This window comes from Podarcis erhardii, assembly GCF_964252035.2.
Source record: "Podarcis erhardii genome assembly, chromosome: 17".
In the NCBI taxonomy this organism is placed as follows: domain Eukaryota; kingdom Metazoa; phylum Chordata; class Lepidosauria; order Squamata; family Lacertidae; genus Podarcis; species Podarcis erhardii.
Genome location: NC_138515.1, coordinates 5,792,565 through 5,811,544, shown reverse-complemented (window position 1 = coordinate 5,811,544; position 18,980 = coordinate 5,792,565).

Sequence of the window (18,980 nt, the reverse complement as noted above, 5' to 3'; positions counted from 1 at the left end):
CAATCAGCAAGTCCTAGGCTCTGTGGTTTAACCCACAGCGCCACCCACTACAAGAAGGAGAGGTTGGGGTTTGGGAGCACATGAACACCCTTGTGGCAAGCCAAGGGTTGAGAGACTGGGGAGCAGTCCCATATCCCCTCTGGATCCTTCCCCCTCAAGTGCCCCCATCTTCACAGCTGGGGGCATCTCCTCTAAAAGAGCCCAGCACTGTTTTGGTCACATTGCAGAAGGAACCACAGGAGCTTATGCACAGACAGCCAAGAGCCCCCAGGACAAAGATGCCAACACATATCAGTTCTGAGAGGCAAGAGCTGCTGAGGTCATCGCTCTTCGTTCTTGCTGCCCAGGACTGAGCTTTGTTTTCTGTTTTCTGCAGGACCACAGCGGCTGCCATCTCCAGCAGGCTGCCAAAAAGGGGGACCAGCTGCAGCTTCTCTGACTTCTGAGCCAGACAAGCGGAGAGCTAGCTTCCTTCCTTTCCTTACACACAGTCTGCTGCTGAGGCCAGGTCTCTTTCCTGCAGCACTAGGCACTGAAACCTCTCTCCAGCAGCTCCCTCTCTCTATATCTCTCCTTCCCTCCCACATCTCTTATTTGCTCCTGCAAGCACCCCAGGTGCACACCAGAGACAGACAAGAGAGAGATAGGGATAAGACAGCAAGCGGAGATGCACCAGGTTCACTAAATTTACTCACAAGTAGGGGAGAGAGAGGTCAGGCTCATCCACCTTCTCATGAGTATGCAGCTTAGGACTCAGGTGTTTGTTGGACTGTCTTCATCCATCCCAAACTCCCCATCATCTGGGTGGTAAAGGCGACCAGAGAGCATCTTCTTGGCGGTGATGCCTTTGGCATACTCCCCCTGGGGAAAACCAAGTTTGATGTTTAACTAGAGTGCCAGCTGAACACCTTTCTTCTTCCTTTCATTATAGCATCCCAAGGTTTACAGACCTTTTAGGTAAAGGTAAAGGGACCCCTGACCATTAGGTCCAGTCGTGACCGACTCTGGGGTTGCGGCGCTCATCTCGCTTTACTGGCCGAGGGAGCAGGCGTACAGCTTCCGGGTCATGTGGCCAGCATGATTAAGCCGCTTCTGGCGAACCAGAGCAGCGCATGGAAATGCCGTTTACCTTCCTGCCAAAGCGGTACCTATTGATCTACTTGCACTTTGACGTGCTTTCAAACTGCTAGGTTGGCAGGAGCAGGGACCAAGCAACGGGAGCTCACCCAGTCGCGGGGATTCGAACCACCGACCTTCTGATTGGCAAGCCCTAGGCTCTGTGGTTTAACCCACAGCGCCACCCGCGTCCCTACAGACCTTTTAAGCCACTCTAACAAGATTTGACCTGATCTGCTTTACTTTCTCTTTTTTTAAACACTTGTTTTGGTTTGCTGGGTTTTCTTCTTTTTTGTTGTCAGACAGACATCTTTCCCAGCCCTCGCTGCACGTGAGAAGCAAGATGCTGGACTAGAGGAAGTTTTGGTCTGATCCGGGAGGGCTGGAAACAGGGGAAGGTGGCTCTGTGGTGGAAGACATGCCTTGCAAGCAAAACGCCCTGGGTTCAAGCCCCAACACCTAAAAGGAGTGGGGAGACTCATGTGTGAGATCCTGGAGAGCTGTTGCCAGTCATTGTGGGCAGTGCTAAGCCCAATGGACCAACAGTCAGGCTAGCCATAAGGCAATGTACAAGGACTCGCTGGAACTGTTCAATTTCTCTGAAGAGGTTGCCTTTTACATAGAGTGTCCCCTTGTAACCGAGAAAAATATAGAATCACAGAATTGTAGAGGTGGAAGGGACCCTACATACCTGCAATGCAGGAATCTGCAGATCTGGTCTCATTTTGAGAGTTTGTTTCTGATCATGCGTGGCCGTTTGGGCCAATGGCCAGTAACATTTCACCTGCTTAATAATAATGATAATAATAATTTATTACTTATACCCCACCCATCTGGCTGGGTTTCCCCAGCCACTCCGGGCGGCTTCCAACAAAATACTAAAATACAATAGTCTGTCAAACATTAAAAGCTTCCCTAAACAGGGCTGCCTTCAGATGTCTTCTAAAAGTCTGGTAGTTATTTTTCTCTTTGACATCTGGTGACAGGGCGTTCCGCAGGGTGGGTGCCACTACTGAGAAGACCCTCTGCCTGCTTCCCTGTAACTTGGCTTCTCACAGTGAGGGAACCGCCAGAAGGACCTCGGAGCTGGACCTCAGTGTCCAGGCAGAACGATGGAGGTGGTACTTTAAAAATGTACACAGGCAGTGATTATATTGCACACTTCTTCTTGCCATGGCTGAAACATCTAGGGAAAGGATGTTAAAAGCTTAAGAAAAAAAATCAGTTTGTGTTGGGGTGGTAGTACACGAAGGGCCATGTGCTTATCCTTATACAGACAAGTGCTCTTGTGGACCTTGAATAATAAGACCTCAAACTCAACTGAAAACATTCATGTGCACAGGAACACACGGCAAAGTGGCCTCTTTTGGGAATGTTCTACCATTCAGGAACGTCCCATTCTTTGTGTATATTTCAAGTTCTCTTGGGCAGCGAAATTGCTCAGACAAGAAGATGCTCGTCTTCTGTTGTTTATTTCCATAGGCTTATTCCGATCGAAGGAGGAGTTGCTGCAATCAGGAAAGAGGCTCTTCCCTGTTCTCTGCTTGCAAAAATATCAACCAAAGGCAGATTCAGAGGAGCGCAACCAGTGCGGACGCATTGGGCGCAGAGCTTCTGGGGTACTGCAGCAGGCGCCACAACTATGATGCCCAATGAAAGGCGAGAGGTTGGTGGGAGGGTGGATACAGGGCGCCACTGAAATTCAAGGCCCCAAGGTCTGGCACTGTATCAGTTATTAGTGCTGGATTAAGTGCCACAGTGGCAGTGAGCAAAGGCGAAATACTCAGAAGCCAAACTAGAAGAGATGCAAGACATCTGCGGAAAGATACAATTATGTAGTAGTAATTTCAGAGGGGGGAAAGGGGAGCAGGGAAGGCTAGAGCAGTGTTTTTCAACCACTGTTCCGTGGCACACTAGTGTGCCGCGAGATGTTGCCTGGTGTGCCGTGGGGAAAATTGAAAAATTCGAAAGATTTAAAAATAAAGTATTTTATAATTTTTCATATTTCTGTTTACTTACTATTTCATAATAAAGTAATTATAAAATACTTTCTTTGTGTTTATTTGATTCCTATTCAAGAGAATTACTTTATATATAGTCAATATAGGCACAGAGTTAAATTTTTTAACATTTTCTATTGGTGGTGTGCCTCGTGATTTTTTTCATGAAACAAGTGTGCCTTTGCCCAAAAAAAGTTGAAAAACTAGAGCACACCCTCTGCTGTTCTTAAGAAAAAAGAAAACTGGATTTCCCAGCTCTTGTATAGTGAGGCTGGAATCAGGGTTCAAAAAGTTTAGAACAATGAGAAGAAGAAGAAGAAGAAGAAGAAGAAGAGTTTGGATTTGATATCCCGCCTTTCACTCCCCTTCAGGAGTCTCAAAGCGGCTAACAATCTCCTTTCCCTTCCTCCCCCACAACAAACACTCTGTGAGGTGAGTGAAGCACTGTGCAAACCCAAAACACCAGTGGGCACTCAAAACCAGAGCGAGAAATGAAAGCAGCCAGCCAAAGTGTCTGTGTTTTTCATGCCCATTGGGAGGGAAGGGTAAGGAGAGGTTATGCCACAGATCAATTCACTCGATAACATAGTAGGCACATCATGCAAAGAAAAGAATAAATGAAACAGGCCTTGAGTTGTGGCCTTGAAACTTTCAGGCTATCCTTTTCTTGAGGCCATAACTCAGCAGTAGAATGTTGAACTCCAAAGGCTCCAGATTCAGGCAAGTTTCTAGTCCTTGTGATCGTAATGTGCAGCTTGGGAGGTGCTCTGGGTGAAATCTAAAGCCAGAAGAGACGTTTCAGCGCCTCGCATATCTCATTGCTCCTCCTCATGGCTAGGCAGAAATGCAGCAACGTTATGCAAACTAAGCAAACGCATAAAATTGCCATGATTGATAGAGGCTGCAAAATCCGGCTTTCCATGGCATACCAGGATACCATAACACATCTTATTTCTTTATTTTAGTACACACAAACCTGCTTTTGGCTTTGATCATATCTACAGCCATTTCATGAGGGTGGCAGCGATGGCAGCAGCAGCAGTGGCAGGGTAGAAGAAGAAGAAGAGTTTGGATTTGATATCCCGCTTTATCACTACCCTAAGGAGTCTCAAAGCGGCTAACATTCTCCTTTCCCTTCCTCCCCCACAACAAACACTCTGTGAGGGGAGTGGGGCTGAGAGACTTTAAAGAAGTGAGACTAGCCCAAGGTCACCCAGCAGCTGCATGTGGAGGAGCGGAGACGCGAACCCGGTTCCCCAGATTACGAGTCCACTGCTCTTAACCACTACACCACACACTGGGTAGGGTGGCATTTATCGTTTCTCCTCAAGTGGCAAAACTGGACACACACACACACCAACTGGCCTGGTACATTAAAGGCATCTCTGTTCTCCGGCAAAGGATATGCCCCTATTCTGCTCACTTGGTATCTCGTTCTAGAAACAGGGTTAACATACAGCTTGGCCCAGTTTCCTCCCCCTGAAAAAACTCCCTTTCTGTGGTCATTTCCAGATGACCTGCTTATTGAGCATTCATCCTGATTTGTTTGTGGGAAGGTTAGATGATGTCAGCCGTTTAGCGAGCCTTCATTCTGATTTGTTTTCTGGGGAGGTTTAGACGATGTCACGCGCCAGGCAAATGTACAGTGAATTTCCCCCACCACTTTCCCTTTCACCAAAGGCCCATTTTGGGTGGGTGGGGAGGAAGTAAGCTTGTTGCTAAATCAACTTTAATTGCACAACCTGAATTTTCTGCTATGGGTCGAATTCTACCCGAAAACAGCAACAGCTTGGGAGTGCCCCATGAGACCTCAGCAGTGGTCTTCTTTCCTATCGACAAAACAAGGGTGAAAGCGTTTTGAAGTAATGCCATTTAAAGAGTTCCCTTTCAATAAGACCATTAAGTCCAAAGTCTAAAATTGCCAAAATGAAAAATTAGAAAAACATACATATTTACATAACAGGAAAATACAAAAGAAAAAGAAAATACAAGTAACCAAGAAAAAAAATAGAGAATATTTTGTCTCTTTTCATATTTACAGTTATTTATACCTCTATAAAATGCTATTCACAATAAAGAAGTGAGATAAAAGGTAAGATATCAGAAAAAAAGAACAAAGAAAAAATAAAGAAGTAGAAGAAAAAAATCAAGTGAATTTTTTTTTAAAGTAGATAAGTATTCACTATACACAGCCATTTCCAATCTATATTTATAGATTTTCTAATTTGTACTTAATAAATTTTTTTAAAAAATAATTTAAAAAAAAATAAAAATGCCGAAATGCACCACTATGCTAGGGAACACATATTAAAACCGTATCACAACCTCTCTTGAGTTGCTAGCACAGCTGGCTCAGCCCTGACCTAAATACATCTTCAGCAATGGTCTGCCCAGCTTTTTCTTGAAAACTGTCCACAGCCAGAAGCTCACTGGAAGGACAGATCCTGAAGCTGAGGCTCCAATACTTTGGCCACCTCATGAGAAGAGAAGACTCCCTGGAAAAGACCCTGATGTTGGGAAAGATGGAGGGCACAAGGAGAAGGGGACGACAGAGGACGAGATGGTTGGACAGTGTTCTCGAAGCTACAAACATGAGTCTGACCAAACTGCAGGAGGCAGTGGAAGACAGGAGTGCCTGGCATGCTCTGGTCCATGGGGTCACGAAGAGTCGGACATGACTAAGCGACTAAACAACAACAACATCTCTAGTTAAAACTGCTGAGTAGTCATGGGTGAAGATGTCAAAGATCTCACACCTGGATAGCCACTTCCAGCCAGAGTAGACAATACTGGGCTAGATGAACAAGTTGTCTGACCTGGTATTAAGAAACGCCCTGAACTCCTAACACCATCCCACCTCTTGCAAGATGGAGCCAAAGAGAACCCAGGAGTCCTGGCTCCTGGCCACCACTTACCTGCCTCGAAAAAACTACTTAGTATACGCCTACATCTCAACTCAAAACATTCTTGTGGGGAACATTAAGCTAAGCACTCCCTTTGGGCAACAGCCTCCTTGCTTCCTTCCTTCCTTCCTTCCTTCCTTCCTTTCTCCACATCTTTATATTAAATATATGCAGAGCCATAGCTGTAGGGGGCTAGTCTATACTCTGAGAACAGAAGGCCCCAGGTTTGAACCCCAGCATCTCTAGTTAAAAACGCTGAGTAGTCATGAGTGAAGATGTCAAAGACCTCTGCCCTGGATAGCCACTTCCAGCCAGAGTAGACAATACTGGGCTAGATGAAAAAGTTGTCTGACCTGGTATTAAGAAATGCCCTGAACTCCTAACACCACCCCACCTCTTTATTAGGCCAAAGAGAACCCAGGAGTCCTGGTTCCTGGCCACCAGTTACCTGCCTCAAAAAAACCACTCAGTTTACTCCCTTTGGGCAACAGCTAGCTTCCTTCCTTCCCTTTATATTAAATATTTGCAGAGCCATAGCTGTGGGGGGCTAGCTGGTTTTTTGGCCCTGGGTGAAGCCTCCAGAGGGGCACCATTAAGGCTCAAAACCTCTCTCTCTCTCTCTCTCTCTCTCTCTCTCTCTCTCTCTCTCACTCTCTCTCTCTCTGTGTGTGTGTGTGTGTGTGTGTGTGTGCACAAATACACAGGGTCTTTGACCCAGGTGAAATAAAACCTAGTTTTACCCCCTGACATATGTGTTTATATTTTAAACAGTTAGTTTGGCTGTTGTGGCAGCAGCAGGGGGGTGGAGAGGAATCCCCCTACCAGGAAAGTTCTGATACAAAGGGAACTTGGACTGCCAGCAACTGGGCAATCACATGCGGGATGATTCCTGCCATGCTTGGCTCCAAGAGGCACTGCTGCTTCACTGTAGTGGGTCTCCGGAAGACAGAGTTTTCCTGTGGAAATGTGGACACAAAGATGTAGGGCCATTTAGGGCCAGCCCAAGACATCTTGATGGCCAGGGTGGGAAAGGAAATTGGCACCTTCTAATTAATTGGGAAAGATTGAGAGCACAAGGAGAAGGGGACGACAGAGGATGAGATGGTTGGACAGTGTTCTCAAAGCTACCAGCCTGAGTTTGACCAAACTGCAGGAGGCAGTGGAAGACGGGAGTGCCTGGCATGCTCTGGTCCATGGGGTCACAAAGAGTCAGACACAACTAAACGACAACAACAACAATTAATGAAGGGTATAACCCACCAGAAAAGTCCAGCTGGGGAAAAATGAGAGCCCCTGATCCTTTCAGTAGGATGAGTGCAAGATTGCCAAAGGGACTTTGCTGCCTGCCTTCATCCTACCGATTCCAATGGGCCCCACCAGCCACCAATGGGCAGGAAGCTAGTTTAGGAAGATGTAGGACAGGCCCTGTGGCACACACAGCTCTATCCTTCCAACAACTTGTTGGTGCTCCACACCCCACCCCACCCAGGTCTGTTTCCTGGGGCGGTCGCCCCCCTCTCTCTGCCTCATGCCCTGGACCTGCACAAGGATTTACTGGTAGATGGTGGTCCACAGCTCAGACCTGTCTCCTACTCTGCTGCCTGTAACAGCACCCAAAACCAGCTGTTTGATGTGCCCACCTCTCTGTAGGTTCACCTTCGTATAGTGCAATTTAACCCCAAAAAGTTCAAGCTTTTCTATTGGTTTCTCAAAGATGGAGAAATCAGGTGCTTCCTCACAGATGTTTATTGAAAGATCAGTGTTTTTCATGATGTCCTTGTCAACAAAATGCCAACCCATATCTTCCCCCACGTAATCCAGATTTATCCTTTCCGGAGGGAAATCTGTTTAAAAAAACATGCACCTGTTTTCCAACGACCCATTTGCAGTATTTCAGTGACCTGCTTATGCCAATCATCTTTAATGCATTCATGCATGCGGGGTAAATCTGATGGAAATAAGAAGACTGAGCCAAGCCCGAGAGATTTCAGTCACTGAACAAGTGCACTTATAGGTAGAAGATTGAGTAAGAAGAGTTAAGTACTGGAAATCTACAGTCCTTTGAACTTGAATAGATAGCATTCAGGACCATGTCTACACACAGGAAGTCCTATGTTCAGAGGTTAAATGAGGCTGTTCAGAAAAAAACAACAACATTCAATGGCTCCAAGCTATGCAGCAACTATCCGAAGCCGTGCCAGTTCATATGAGCAAGCTGGGGGTGTGTGATAGTAGTGTTTGCGGCACATTTCTCCCCACAGAGGGAACCCACTGCAACATGGCATGGAATGATCTGCTGAACACACACTTCCTGTTTCAAGCTGAACTGCAATTGCATGCATGGTACGGCTGTGTCCTCAATTTGCTTTTGCTTTTCTGTTTCACGGCGAACATTTTACAAAACTTAATTTGCATTGAACTCATTTGGTTCGCCAAATGGTTACCGAAATCAAAACAAGCCAGGGAAGGCATAGGCAAACTCAGCCCTCCAGATGTTTTGGGACTACAACTCCCATCCTCCTTAGCTAACAGGACCAGTGGTCAGGGATGATGGAACTTGTAGTCTCAAAACATATGGAGGGCAGAGTTTGCCCATGCCTGAGCTAGGGCAATGCAAAGACATTTGTTGGGGTTCGGTTAAGTGAAGGGAGGACACCACCAAGCAAGGAATGGACAAGTGCTGCATTGATCAGAACTCCTCTAGGAGAAGCCATGTTGGCACCTGCTTGAAGGCATTCTTAATTTGACAAGTCTACCCAGATGTTTAGAAAGCCTGCAGGAGTTTTAATTTGTTTCACTCTGTTCTACTCCGGTTTTAACTTTCTGTATGTTTAAAATCCTGGCTGTAATGTTTTTAGTGACAATTACAGATAGGTAGCCGTGTTGGTCTGCCATAGTCAAAACAAAACAAATTCCTTCCAGTAGCACCTTAAAGACCAACTAAGTCAGTTCTGGGTATGAGCTTTCGTGTGCATGCACACTTCTTCTGAAGAAGTGTGTATCTGAAGAAGTGTGTATCTGAAGAAGTGTGCATGCACACGAAAGCTCATACCAAGAACTGACTTAGTTGGTCTTTAAGGTGCTACTGGAAGGAATTTGTTTTGTTTTAGTGACAATGTTATTGTTTTTATCTTTTTTTGTAAACTGCTTTGAGGTTTTCTTCCTACAATCAGGTGGCATATAAATTTTGTGAAATAAAATATATTATTATTAATTATTATTTATTGAATTTGTATGCCTTCATCCAGGAAAAAAATATATATGTGGCAGCAAAAGCAACTTCTAGTAGCACCTGAAAGGCATTCATTTTTGTATTTTAAAAAAACCGCCTTCCCTAACTTGGGGGTGTGCTGGACTCCCAACTTCCATCAACTCCAACCAGCATAGCAGGGCTAGTCAGAGGGCCCAGCACTGACCATCATTTTGCATACGCAGCCCCGTCTTCTAAGGGAGTGGAATGGCTGCCGGGGGGTGGGGTGGGGTGGGGTGGGGTGGGGAGGCTCAGGAGGAGCTGCCAGGAGGCTGACCTCCAACATTTGGTGCTTAAGGCGGGAGGTGACCTCACTCTGCTTAATAGTAGGGCCCTCCCTCCCTATGACATCACACAGAAGTGATGAGAACATGCTCTCTTCCCTCATATCAAGTATTTGCTCCTCTCCCCGCTTCCCTCCCCTCAACTTCCAGACGACAACAACCAGTTTTCTTTCTCCAGAGCAGGCGTAGGCAACCTAAGGCCCGGGAGCCAGATCCAGCCCAATTGCCTCCTAAATCCGGCCCATGGACGGTCTGGGAATCAGCATGTTTTTACATCTCTGGGTTATTTGCTGGGCATAGGAATTCATTCATTTTTTCCCTTCAAAATATACCGTATTTTTTGCTCTATAAGACTCACTTTTTCCCTCCTGAAAAGTAAGGGGAAATGTGTGTGCGTCTTATGGAGCGAATTCAGGCTGCGCAGCTATCCCAGAAGCCAGAACAGCAAGAGGGATTGCTGCTTTCACTGCACAGCGATCCCTCTTGCTGTTCTGGCTTCTGAGATTCAGAATATTTTTTTCTTGTTTTCCTCCTCCAAACAACTAGGTGCGTCTTATGGTCTGGTGCGTCTTATAGAGCGAAAAATACGGTAGTCCGGCCCCTCACAAGGTCTGAGGGACAGTAGACCGGCCCACAACTGAAAAAGGTTGCTGACCCCTGCTCCAGAGTGTTCCCTCACCATTTGGTTAAGGGCACCCCTCTCCAAGTTTGGGAATACACACACACACACACACAACAACAACACATATATATATACATATGTACATACACACACTTTTTTTTAAGACAGAAGCAAGCAGGAACCAGGTGATACCCATGCATTAAATTTATTAATGTTTTAATTGCTTTTTAATGATCCCCCCTTTTTTTTAGCTGTTTCTATTTTTATCTGCCTTGAGTGTCAGGGGGAAATGCAGGGTATAAATACAGTGGTGCCCCGCAATACGAACGCCTCGCAAGACGGAAAACCCGCTAGACGAAAGGGTTTTCCGTTTTGGAGGCGCTTCGCTAAACGAATTTCTCTATGGGGTTGCCTCGCAAGACGAAAAAATCTTGCGAGTTCCCGCGGTTTCCCCCCCCGCTTTTTTTTGCCCTTTCCCTAAGCGCTAAGCCGCTTATCAGCTGTTCCGCTGATAAGCCGCTTCTCAGCTGATTGCTAAAAGCTGCTAGACCGCTAATAGCGCTAATCCGCTAAGCTGTCAATGGGCTTGCTTCGCAAGACGAAAAAACCGCTAGACGAAGAGAATCGCAGAACGGATTAATTTCGTCTTGCGAGGCACCACTGTAATAGCAATAGTAATAGTAATAGTAATAATACGTAGTAGTAGTGCCAGTACCTCGTGGCACTGCAATAATCACCTTGCTTAAAACAGCAGCAGCAACAACAACACTCGGATGTGAGTGCCTATTTTTCAGCATGGGAGGGCATATGGTGCTCTCTGCATGCCCCCCCAGTGCTACTGGCAATGCCAACTATCCCCCTCTGTGCCACCTAGTTGCTCCCCCCGCCAACATGGCATTAGTGTTGCCTCAGCAATTTTGTTCATTGTTGAGTTTTGTTCTACATTATTGAGAACCCAGGCATATTTCACATCCTCATTACTGTTTACGGCACACTGGATTAAAAAACACAAAACAGGGGCTCTCACAAATGAAAGAAGTTCCCACTTAACACCTAGTAGAGCAGGGAAGGAACACAATAAATACTGAACATGGCACTCTATAGTAACAGCCAATGCATGCAGGTCATTCCTTTTAAAATCATATTTGTGCAGTTTCAAATTCACAACGCTGAGCAGGGAAATCACAGAAACCGATAGATTTGGTTGAAAAGGGTGCAGCTGACCAGATGCAAGTAATAGACTACATGGAATTGGCAGAAATGACTGGCAGAATCCGAGACCTGGGAGAAGAAGCGGTGGAAGAGGACTGGAAGAAGTTCAAGAACTACCTGCAGAAACACTGCAAAGTGTATGAATGTTAAAATGATGTTGGATATGAAATAACATGGCATCAGTGACACAGTGTTAAAAAATATGCAAAAAATGTAATAGAAAAAGGGTGGAAAAATAAGGTTTATTATGTCAAAAGTAAATAATATGTTAAAGGTGTTTAATTATAAGGAGGAAAGATTGGAGACATAATAGAAGTGATTATAATAATTAGAAATGAGTTTTGAAGGAGGGTAAGGATTTGCTGTATCTGACTGGACAAAGAGGAACACAAAAAAGGGAGGTGTGAGGAGGTCAAGAAAGAAAGTTTTGTAAATGTGAGTTTAAAAACTGAAGTTCTTGTTTTTAATTTTCTTTTTTTTTCTTTAATCAATCGATGTTGTTTTTGTTGTTCTGTACTGTTTTGATGTTTCTTATGTTTTTGGAAAAATAAATAAATATACTTTTTTTAAAAAAAAGGGGTGCAGCTGACTTTCCTCTTCCCAGCTCTCCGCACTGATGCCTCTTAAAAATAATTACCTTTTAAAACATTTTAATTAAGAAACTCTGTGAAGTGCATTCCCTTTTATTTTTTTTAAAGACCACAGATGCAGACCTGAGGCTGAGACAGAATGACTCCTACCTGCCACCGCTCAGGGAGCCAAGAGCTGAGCTGAAATTCGAACCCGAATCATCCAAAAGAACACAAAACTCGAAGAGGAGATAAGAGCAGCCATGGCTAGAGTTTTGCCTAACTAAGACTTGTGAGAGCCCCCATCAAATATCCATTTGGCCATCAAGCTGAGAGGGTGAGGCTGGCCTGGCCTACCTTGCAAAGTTGTTTTTAGGATAAAAGGGGGAAGAGAGAGGAATTGCCTTGAACTCCTGAGAGGAAAGACAGAATCTAAATGTGATGGGTAAATCAGGATCATAGCTGTCAAGCGTCCCTTATTTGGTGGGACAGTCCCTTATCCCAGCGCCATGTCCCGCTGCTGTCCCTTATTGATGATGTCCCTTAAATAAGCTACTGAAGGTAATGGGGCCCTTTCTATGTCCAGCTGTCCTTTGTCAACAACAAATTGTTGCTGTTTTTTTTGTGTTGAATATATGCTATATGGTAATTTATGGACCTAATAGGTATCTAAAACCATTTGCACGCAACAAAAAAAATATTTTATCAAAGTAATTGTTGATCCCTTATTTTGGCTGCTGATCCCTTATTTTCGAGGCTGCTGGTCCCTTATTTTCATATCTGGGATCAGGATTGGCTGTTCCCCTCACGGTTTGCGTGTTCCCAGTATGGAATGAATACTGCATGCGGCAACAACACACAAGTTGACCCAACGTGTCCCACACATTTTTGAGTGCTAGGCAGGATCTGTAAGCCTTTCCTGCCCTGAAAAATAGATGCATTAAGAGAACTTTGAAATTAGAACTAGCACAAGGCCTCCTGCTCCATAAGCAGAGATCTATATAAAGGTGCTTTTAAGACGGTTCAATTATTTAAGCCAATAGCCCCCAAGAGCAGCTCTCTGGAACACCAAGTACTGGAAATGGAGCATGTCACAACGGTTATCGTTATAAAATGTCTCCCCCCCCACCACATCACATGCGCACAGCCAGAGCAAGGAGTAGTTCAGGGAAGTCTTTCCTTGGGAGGCGAGAGAGAGAGAACCCAGAGTGTTTATTTACAGCTGCACCAGTAGAGAATGAATTCTACAGTGGTGCCTCACAAGACGAAAAAAATCCGTTCCGCGATTCTCTTCGTCTAGCGGTTTTTTCGTCTTGCGAAGCAAGCCCATTGACGGCTTAGCGGATTAGCGCTATTAGCGGCTTTTAGCGGCTTATCAGCTTAGCGGATAAGCAGATAAGCGGCTTAGCGGCTTAGAAAAAGGGGGGGAGGAAAAAAAAGTCGAAAAAATTCGCAAGACATTTTGTCTTGCGAAGCAAGCCCATAGGGAAATTCGTTTTGCGAAGCGCCTCCAAAATGGAAAACCCTTTCGTCTAGTGGGTTTTCCGTCTTGCGAGGCATTTGTCTTGCGGGGCACCACTGTACAAGCAAAGCAGCAGTATTTTTCCATAGAACTCCACATCTATGGCAGAAAATAGATCAATGATAGGGATACTACCAGGGGCTAGTTTCTTCCTCTTTCGTTGCTGTTGAGAAACACATTCCCTCAGGGGTGATCTGCCAAGGTCCACATGCTGCTACTGGCCAGACAGAGCCAGAGGCAAAAATGTTCTGGATTAACTAATCCAGAATAAAGAGGGCCCTTCTTCAATTTTCAGTCTGGTCACCTCCAATTAGAATTCCCAATCCTATGTAGGTCTACTCAGAAACAAGCCCCACTGGGATGGATGGGGTTTCTTTCAAAAAAGTACAGTCATACCTTGGGTTAAAGACGCTTCAGGTTGAGTTTTTTCAGGTTGCGAATCGCTGAAACCCAGAAGTACCGAAATGGGTTACTTCTGGGTTTTGGCAGTCGCGCATGCTCAGAAGCACTAAATTGCGCTTTGCGCATGCACAGACGCACCAAATAGCAACCTGTGTGTGTGCAGACATGCCGCTATGGGTTGTGGACGCTGCGGGTTGCGAACGTGCATCCCACACAGATCACGTTTGCAACCCGAGTGTCCACCGTATGTGGAAGTTGCTGTTTTTGGGCAATGCACCAATACAGCTACTGTTCTTGAAAATGCATAAAAGTGACTTTAGTCTTCTTGGAAGCCTACCAATTTGTTCTTAGATGGCGGGCCATACAACTAGGAAAAACGGAAATAAAATAAAATGTGGCCCCCTTCAAACTGTTCTGAAACTACATGGAAACAATTTTAAAAGCCAGGAGCACCAGGAGGAAACAAACAGGAAGGAAGGGATTCTGATGGGATGGAAAGATGAAGTAGCTTCAGGAAGCAACAGGAGGGGGAACATAACATCTAGCTGAGTCCTGCATATGGCTGCTGGACCATGTTCTGCCCACCTGTGCTCTTGCACCTGCAGAATACTTCTGTCTGCCTTCCTTCCCTGACCCCCCACCCTGCCGCAGTAACAGCCATTGCGCCAAGGTGATTCACAATCTCTTTACATGGATGCAGAAATTCTTCTACAGAAGGATTTCTCATTCCATTGACCCATTTTCTGCTAAAGGTTTGCTTTCAGATTATGAATCTGTAGATAGGGGCCTGTCCTTCAACACTTTAGGTACTGTGCTTAGCCGTAGGTACTATGTAAATACAGATTACATATTTATTAATAAAGCATAAAACATGAATGTCTTTGGGATAAAAAAAAGTCTTCAAAGTACAGCCTGGGTGATTAAACCAGAATAACTGACAACTCTGCTAATGCACATTACGTGTCACACACACACACACACGGAGCCTCATAGAATTGTAGAGTTGGAACGGACCTGCAGGGTTATCTAGTTCAACCCCCCGCAATGAAGGAATCTCAACTAGATCGTACATGACAGGTGGCCATCCAACCCCTGCTTTAAACCCTCCAAGGAAAGGCAGTCCACTACCTCCTATGTATACAAAGATGTGCATTCTCCCACAGGGACAGGCGGGCTGGGTCTGGCGGCTTGTATTACTGTTTGCATGTGTGTGCATGGAGACAGTGGAGGCGGGCAACGTCCTAAATCGGGGTCCCCAAACTAAGGCCCGCGGGCCGGATAAGGCCCGCGGGACTTGTTTACCCGGCCCGCAGCGACCCTCGTTGCCCGCTGCCGCCGCCCACTCTTTTTTTTTAAAAAAAGTTTTTATTAAATTTTTCCATATAAACTCCAATCATACAAATTTCCACATCACATATTTTAGCTTATTGGACCTCCCTCAACTTCTCTGACAATCATCCGTAATTAAATTCCTGTCTTCACATTCCTTAATTTTAGTATTGCCTTTAAATACCATATTTCTATCCTCATTTACTTTCTTACAATATTCCTTATATTTTCACAAAGCTTCTTTAAAGCACACTGGCGTTGTATGTTCCTCACAAACAGTTTTCAAATACTCTGTAAATTTTCCCCAATCCGCAAAAAACTTGTAGTCCTTTTGAAATCTAATTTTCCCAGTTAGTTTGTCCAGTTCTGCGTAGTCTGTTAATTTTGTTCTCCATTCTTCCAAAGTCCGTACTTCTTCTTGTTTCCATTTTTGAGCCATCAGCATTCTTGCTGCTGTTATTGCATATTGAAAAAGTTTACAGTCCCTCCTATTTATATCCATTCTTGTTATTCCCAGCCCACTCTTACCAGCGCTGCGTTACGTGGCTGCCCACTTCCGGGTCGGAGGAGCACCGGAAATAGCTTGGGCGCATGCGCAAGCATCATTTGCACAAGTGCAAGTGTTATTTCTGGTGCACATCCGGGTCAGAGGAGGTCAGTGCACATGTGCACAAGCTATTTCTGGTGTTCCTCTGACCTGGAAGTGCGCGGGAAATAGCGTGTGCGCATGTGTATGGGCACGCGCTCCCCCGCCCTCCAGCTTGCGGGAGGTGCTGGAGACACTGGCCAGAGGTGCAGTAAGTTTGCTGACCTCTGTCCTAAATTACCTGCCTCTCTAACACGGAGGTGAGGTCCAACCACAGTAACTCCGCAGGCCTCTAACCAGGGGCCCATTTCCCCTTTTCATAGCAAATTTTGGCGGGTGTCTTCATCTAAGTAAACCTCCTACAGCTATAAATAAAGCTCTGCAGAGCAGTAATGATAGCTCTGCAGCGCCCGAGATCCACATCAGTTCCCTATACTAAGTCACATTCACAACAGTGCAACCCCCCCCCCCACCATTCTAAAAATAAATCTGACCACTCTGCCTGGAAGCCAGGGGCATGGTGGAAGATGAAGCTGCAAAGAAGCACTTACAGCAGCCAGAGGACATCTCTCCGCTCCTTCAGACACGGCTCCGAAAGGCCCAGCCCCAGCTGAGAATACGAAAAGCTTCTGGGTAGCTGAACTACACATTACTTGGAAGCATGTGCCAACAATTCTTCACTCACGGTCTTTTTCGCAAAACAGTAACTGAAGGTTCTGATCGAGTTTTGGAATGGCTACACAGAGGGAAGTGGGGATTAAGCCACCCCCTGCCCCGATTTTTCTTTTAACCTGCCCAGCATGATTTTATGCTGTGTTGGAGTTGTAATTATTTTGGAAGCTGCTCCAGTCGCTATGATGGAATAGTGGCTAAATCATCACCTTCACCCCAACCACCATCCATTTCACATAGGGGAAATAAGGGCAGATCCCTGCAGCATCCCTAAGGACAGGGACATTGTGGGAGGGGGCTGGGAATGGGGCTTTGTGCAGTTCAACACATTCCCACTCATTACAAGCAGCATGTGGAACAGAAGCTTCAGAAGCTCTGCGGAATCTCTCCACCACCTTTTCCGAGTGCAGAACAGCACAGCAGGACACACAGGTGATTCTTCCTGGCTGGAATGTGGTAAGGTAAAGGTAAAGGTAAAGGTAAAGGACCCCTGACAGTTAAGTCCAGTCGCGAACGACTCTGGGGTTGTGGCACTCATCTTGCTTTACTGGCTGAGGGAGCCAACATTTGTATGCAGATAGTTTTTCCGGGTCATGTGGCCAGTAGGACCAAGCCGCTTCTGGCAAAACCAGAGCAGAGCATGGAAACACCGTTTACCTTCCCGCCGGAGCGGTACCTATTTATCTACTTGCACTCTGATGTGCTTTCGAACTGCTAGGCTGGCAGGAGCTGGGACCAAGCAATGGGAGCTCATCCTGTCGCGGGGATTCGAACCGCCGACCTTCCGATCGGCAAGCCCTAGACTCAGTGGTACCAGACTACAATAATGCCTCTGGTTTGCCTGGATGGAGGATGGAATGTACTCCAATGTTCAAAGGTAGAGGTCACCTCCATTGCTTCCATCTAGCCCAGCCCACCACACAGCCTCTGTCTCCTTCATGACAACTGTCGCCGCATCATTACCAGTTATTACAGAAAGCAAAACAGCAGAGAATCAACTGGAGGACTAAACTGGAGGGTGAGGTGGGAATAAGGATGGTTTTGCTGGATCTTATCAGAGGGTCCATCGAGACCAGTTGTGGGGAACCTTTGGTCCTTCAGATGCTGCTGGAGATCCCATCCACCCTGGCCATTAACCATGCTTTCTGGGACTGATGGAAGTTGTAGTTCAGCAATACCTGGAGGGCCAAGGTCTCCCCCTGTCCTGGCCCACATGTTTTTTCTAACATTAGTCAGCCAAATGCCCCTTGGAAAGCTCACAAGCAGTGGAAGAAGCAAAGATCACCAGTGTCGAAGCAATGATTCTTCAACATCAACTTTGTTGGACTGGTCACGTTGTTTGGATGCCTGATGATCGTCTTCCAAAGCAACTCCTCTATTCCGAACTTAAAAATGGAAAGCGGAATGCTGGTGGTCAACAAAAGAGGTTTAAAGACTCTCTCGAGGCAAATCTTAAAAAATGTAGTATAAACACTGACAACTGGGAAACACTGGCCTGCGAGCGCTCCAGTTGGAGAACAGCCTTTACCCAAGGTGTCATGGGCTTGGAAGACGCTCAAACTAAGGACCAAAGGGAGAAATGTGCTAAGAGGAAGGCATGCCTAGGAAACCCTCACCGTGCTCAACTCCTGCCCAGAAACGTATGTCCCCACTCTGGAAGGATGTGTGGATCCAGAACTGGCCTCCACAGTCACAGACTCACTTTTAAAACTGTGTTCATGGAAGACAATCTTACTCGGCTAAGAGTGATCACCAAAGAAGAAAGAGGAACGCTCACAAGCAGTGCATGGAAGCAATGCACCCTTCTCATGTGGTTTGTCCTCAACCAACCAATCAAAATCCAATTTTTAAAAGTTGGGTGATGCAATTGTGAGTCCCATGCATCCCCTCTGTGTTGATCTTTAGTCCTTTCAAAGTCTCCCATTCCCAAGGTGTCTTGGGGGCGAGTCCTAATGGCCGAAAAGGCATGAAGCTGGTTTACATCAGTAATGTAGACAGGACCATAGCAGGCAAAAGAAGTGGTTGGGAGAAAGGATGGGTCACAAAGCAGGTGCTGGTAACTTTTTAGAAAGATAATAATTTGGGTGAAAGGTGTTGCAAAAGCAACTTCACAGGCATCAAAGAAATGCAGCTCTCATTCCTCCAAGATTGTTGAAGCAGACCCTTCCTGCAATCAGCTTTCACCTTCCCGTTGGGAATCCCCGCCTCTCCCTGCAAACATGGGCTCACTAGCATTTGGATGGGCTTGGCACTGCCTCCCATTCACTTGGACAGAGCAGGAATCCTCTGAATGAGGGCTGGTCTCTCTCCAAAAATAACCGAAGCCTTTGAGAGCCAAAACACTTGTGCCTCTCCCAAGGAGATCAGCAAGTTTCTTTAGAGCAGGTAAAAACTGAGAAGCTGGAAAGAAACTGTGACTCAGCACAGGCCAGAGCAGCAATGTTAGTGGCAGTAAAGAGACAGGGTTCTGCTCCAGTGGGAGCTCACAGCTTTCCAGGTCTGATCTCAAATCT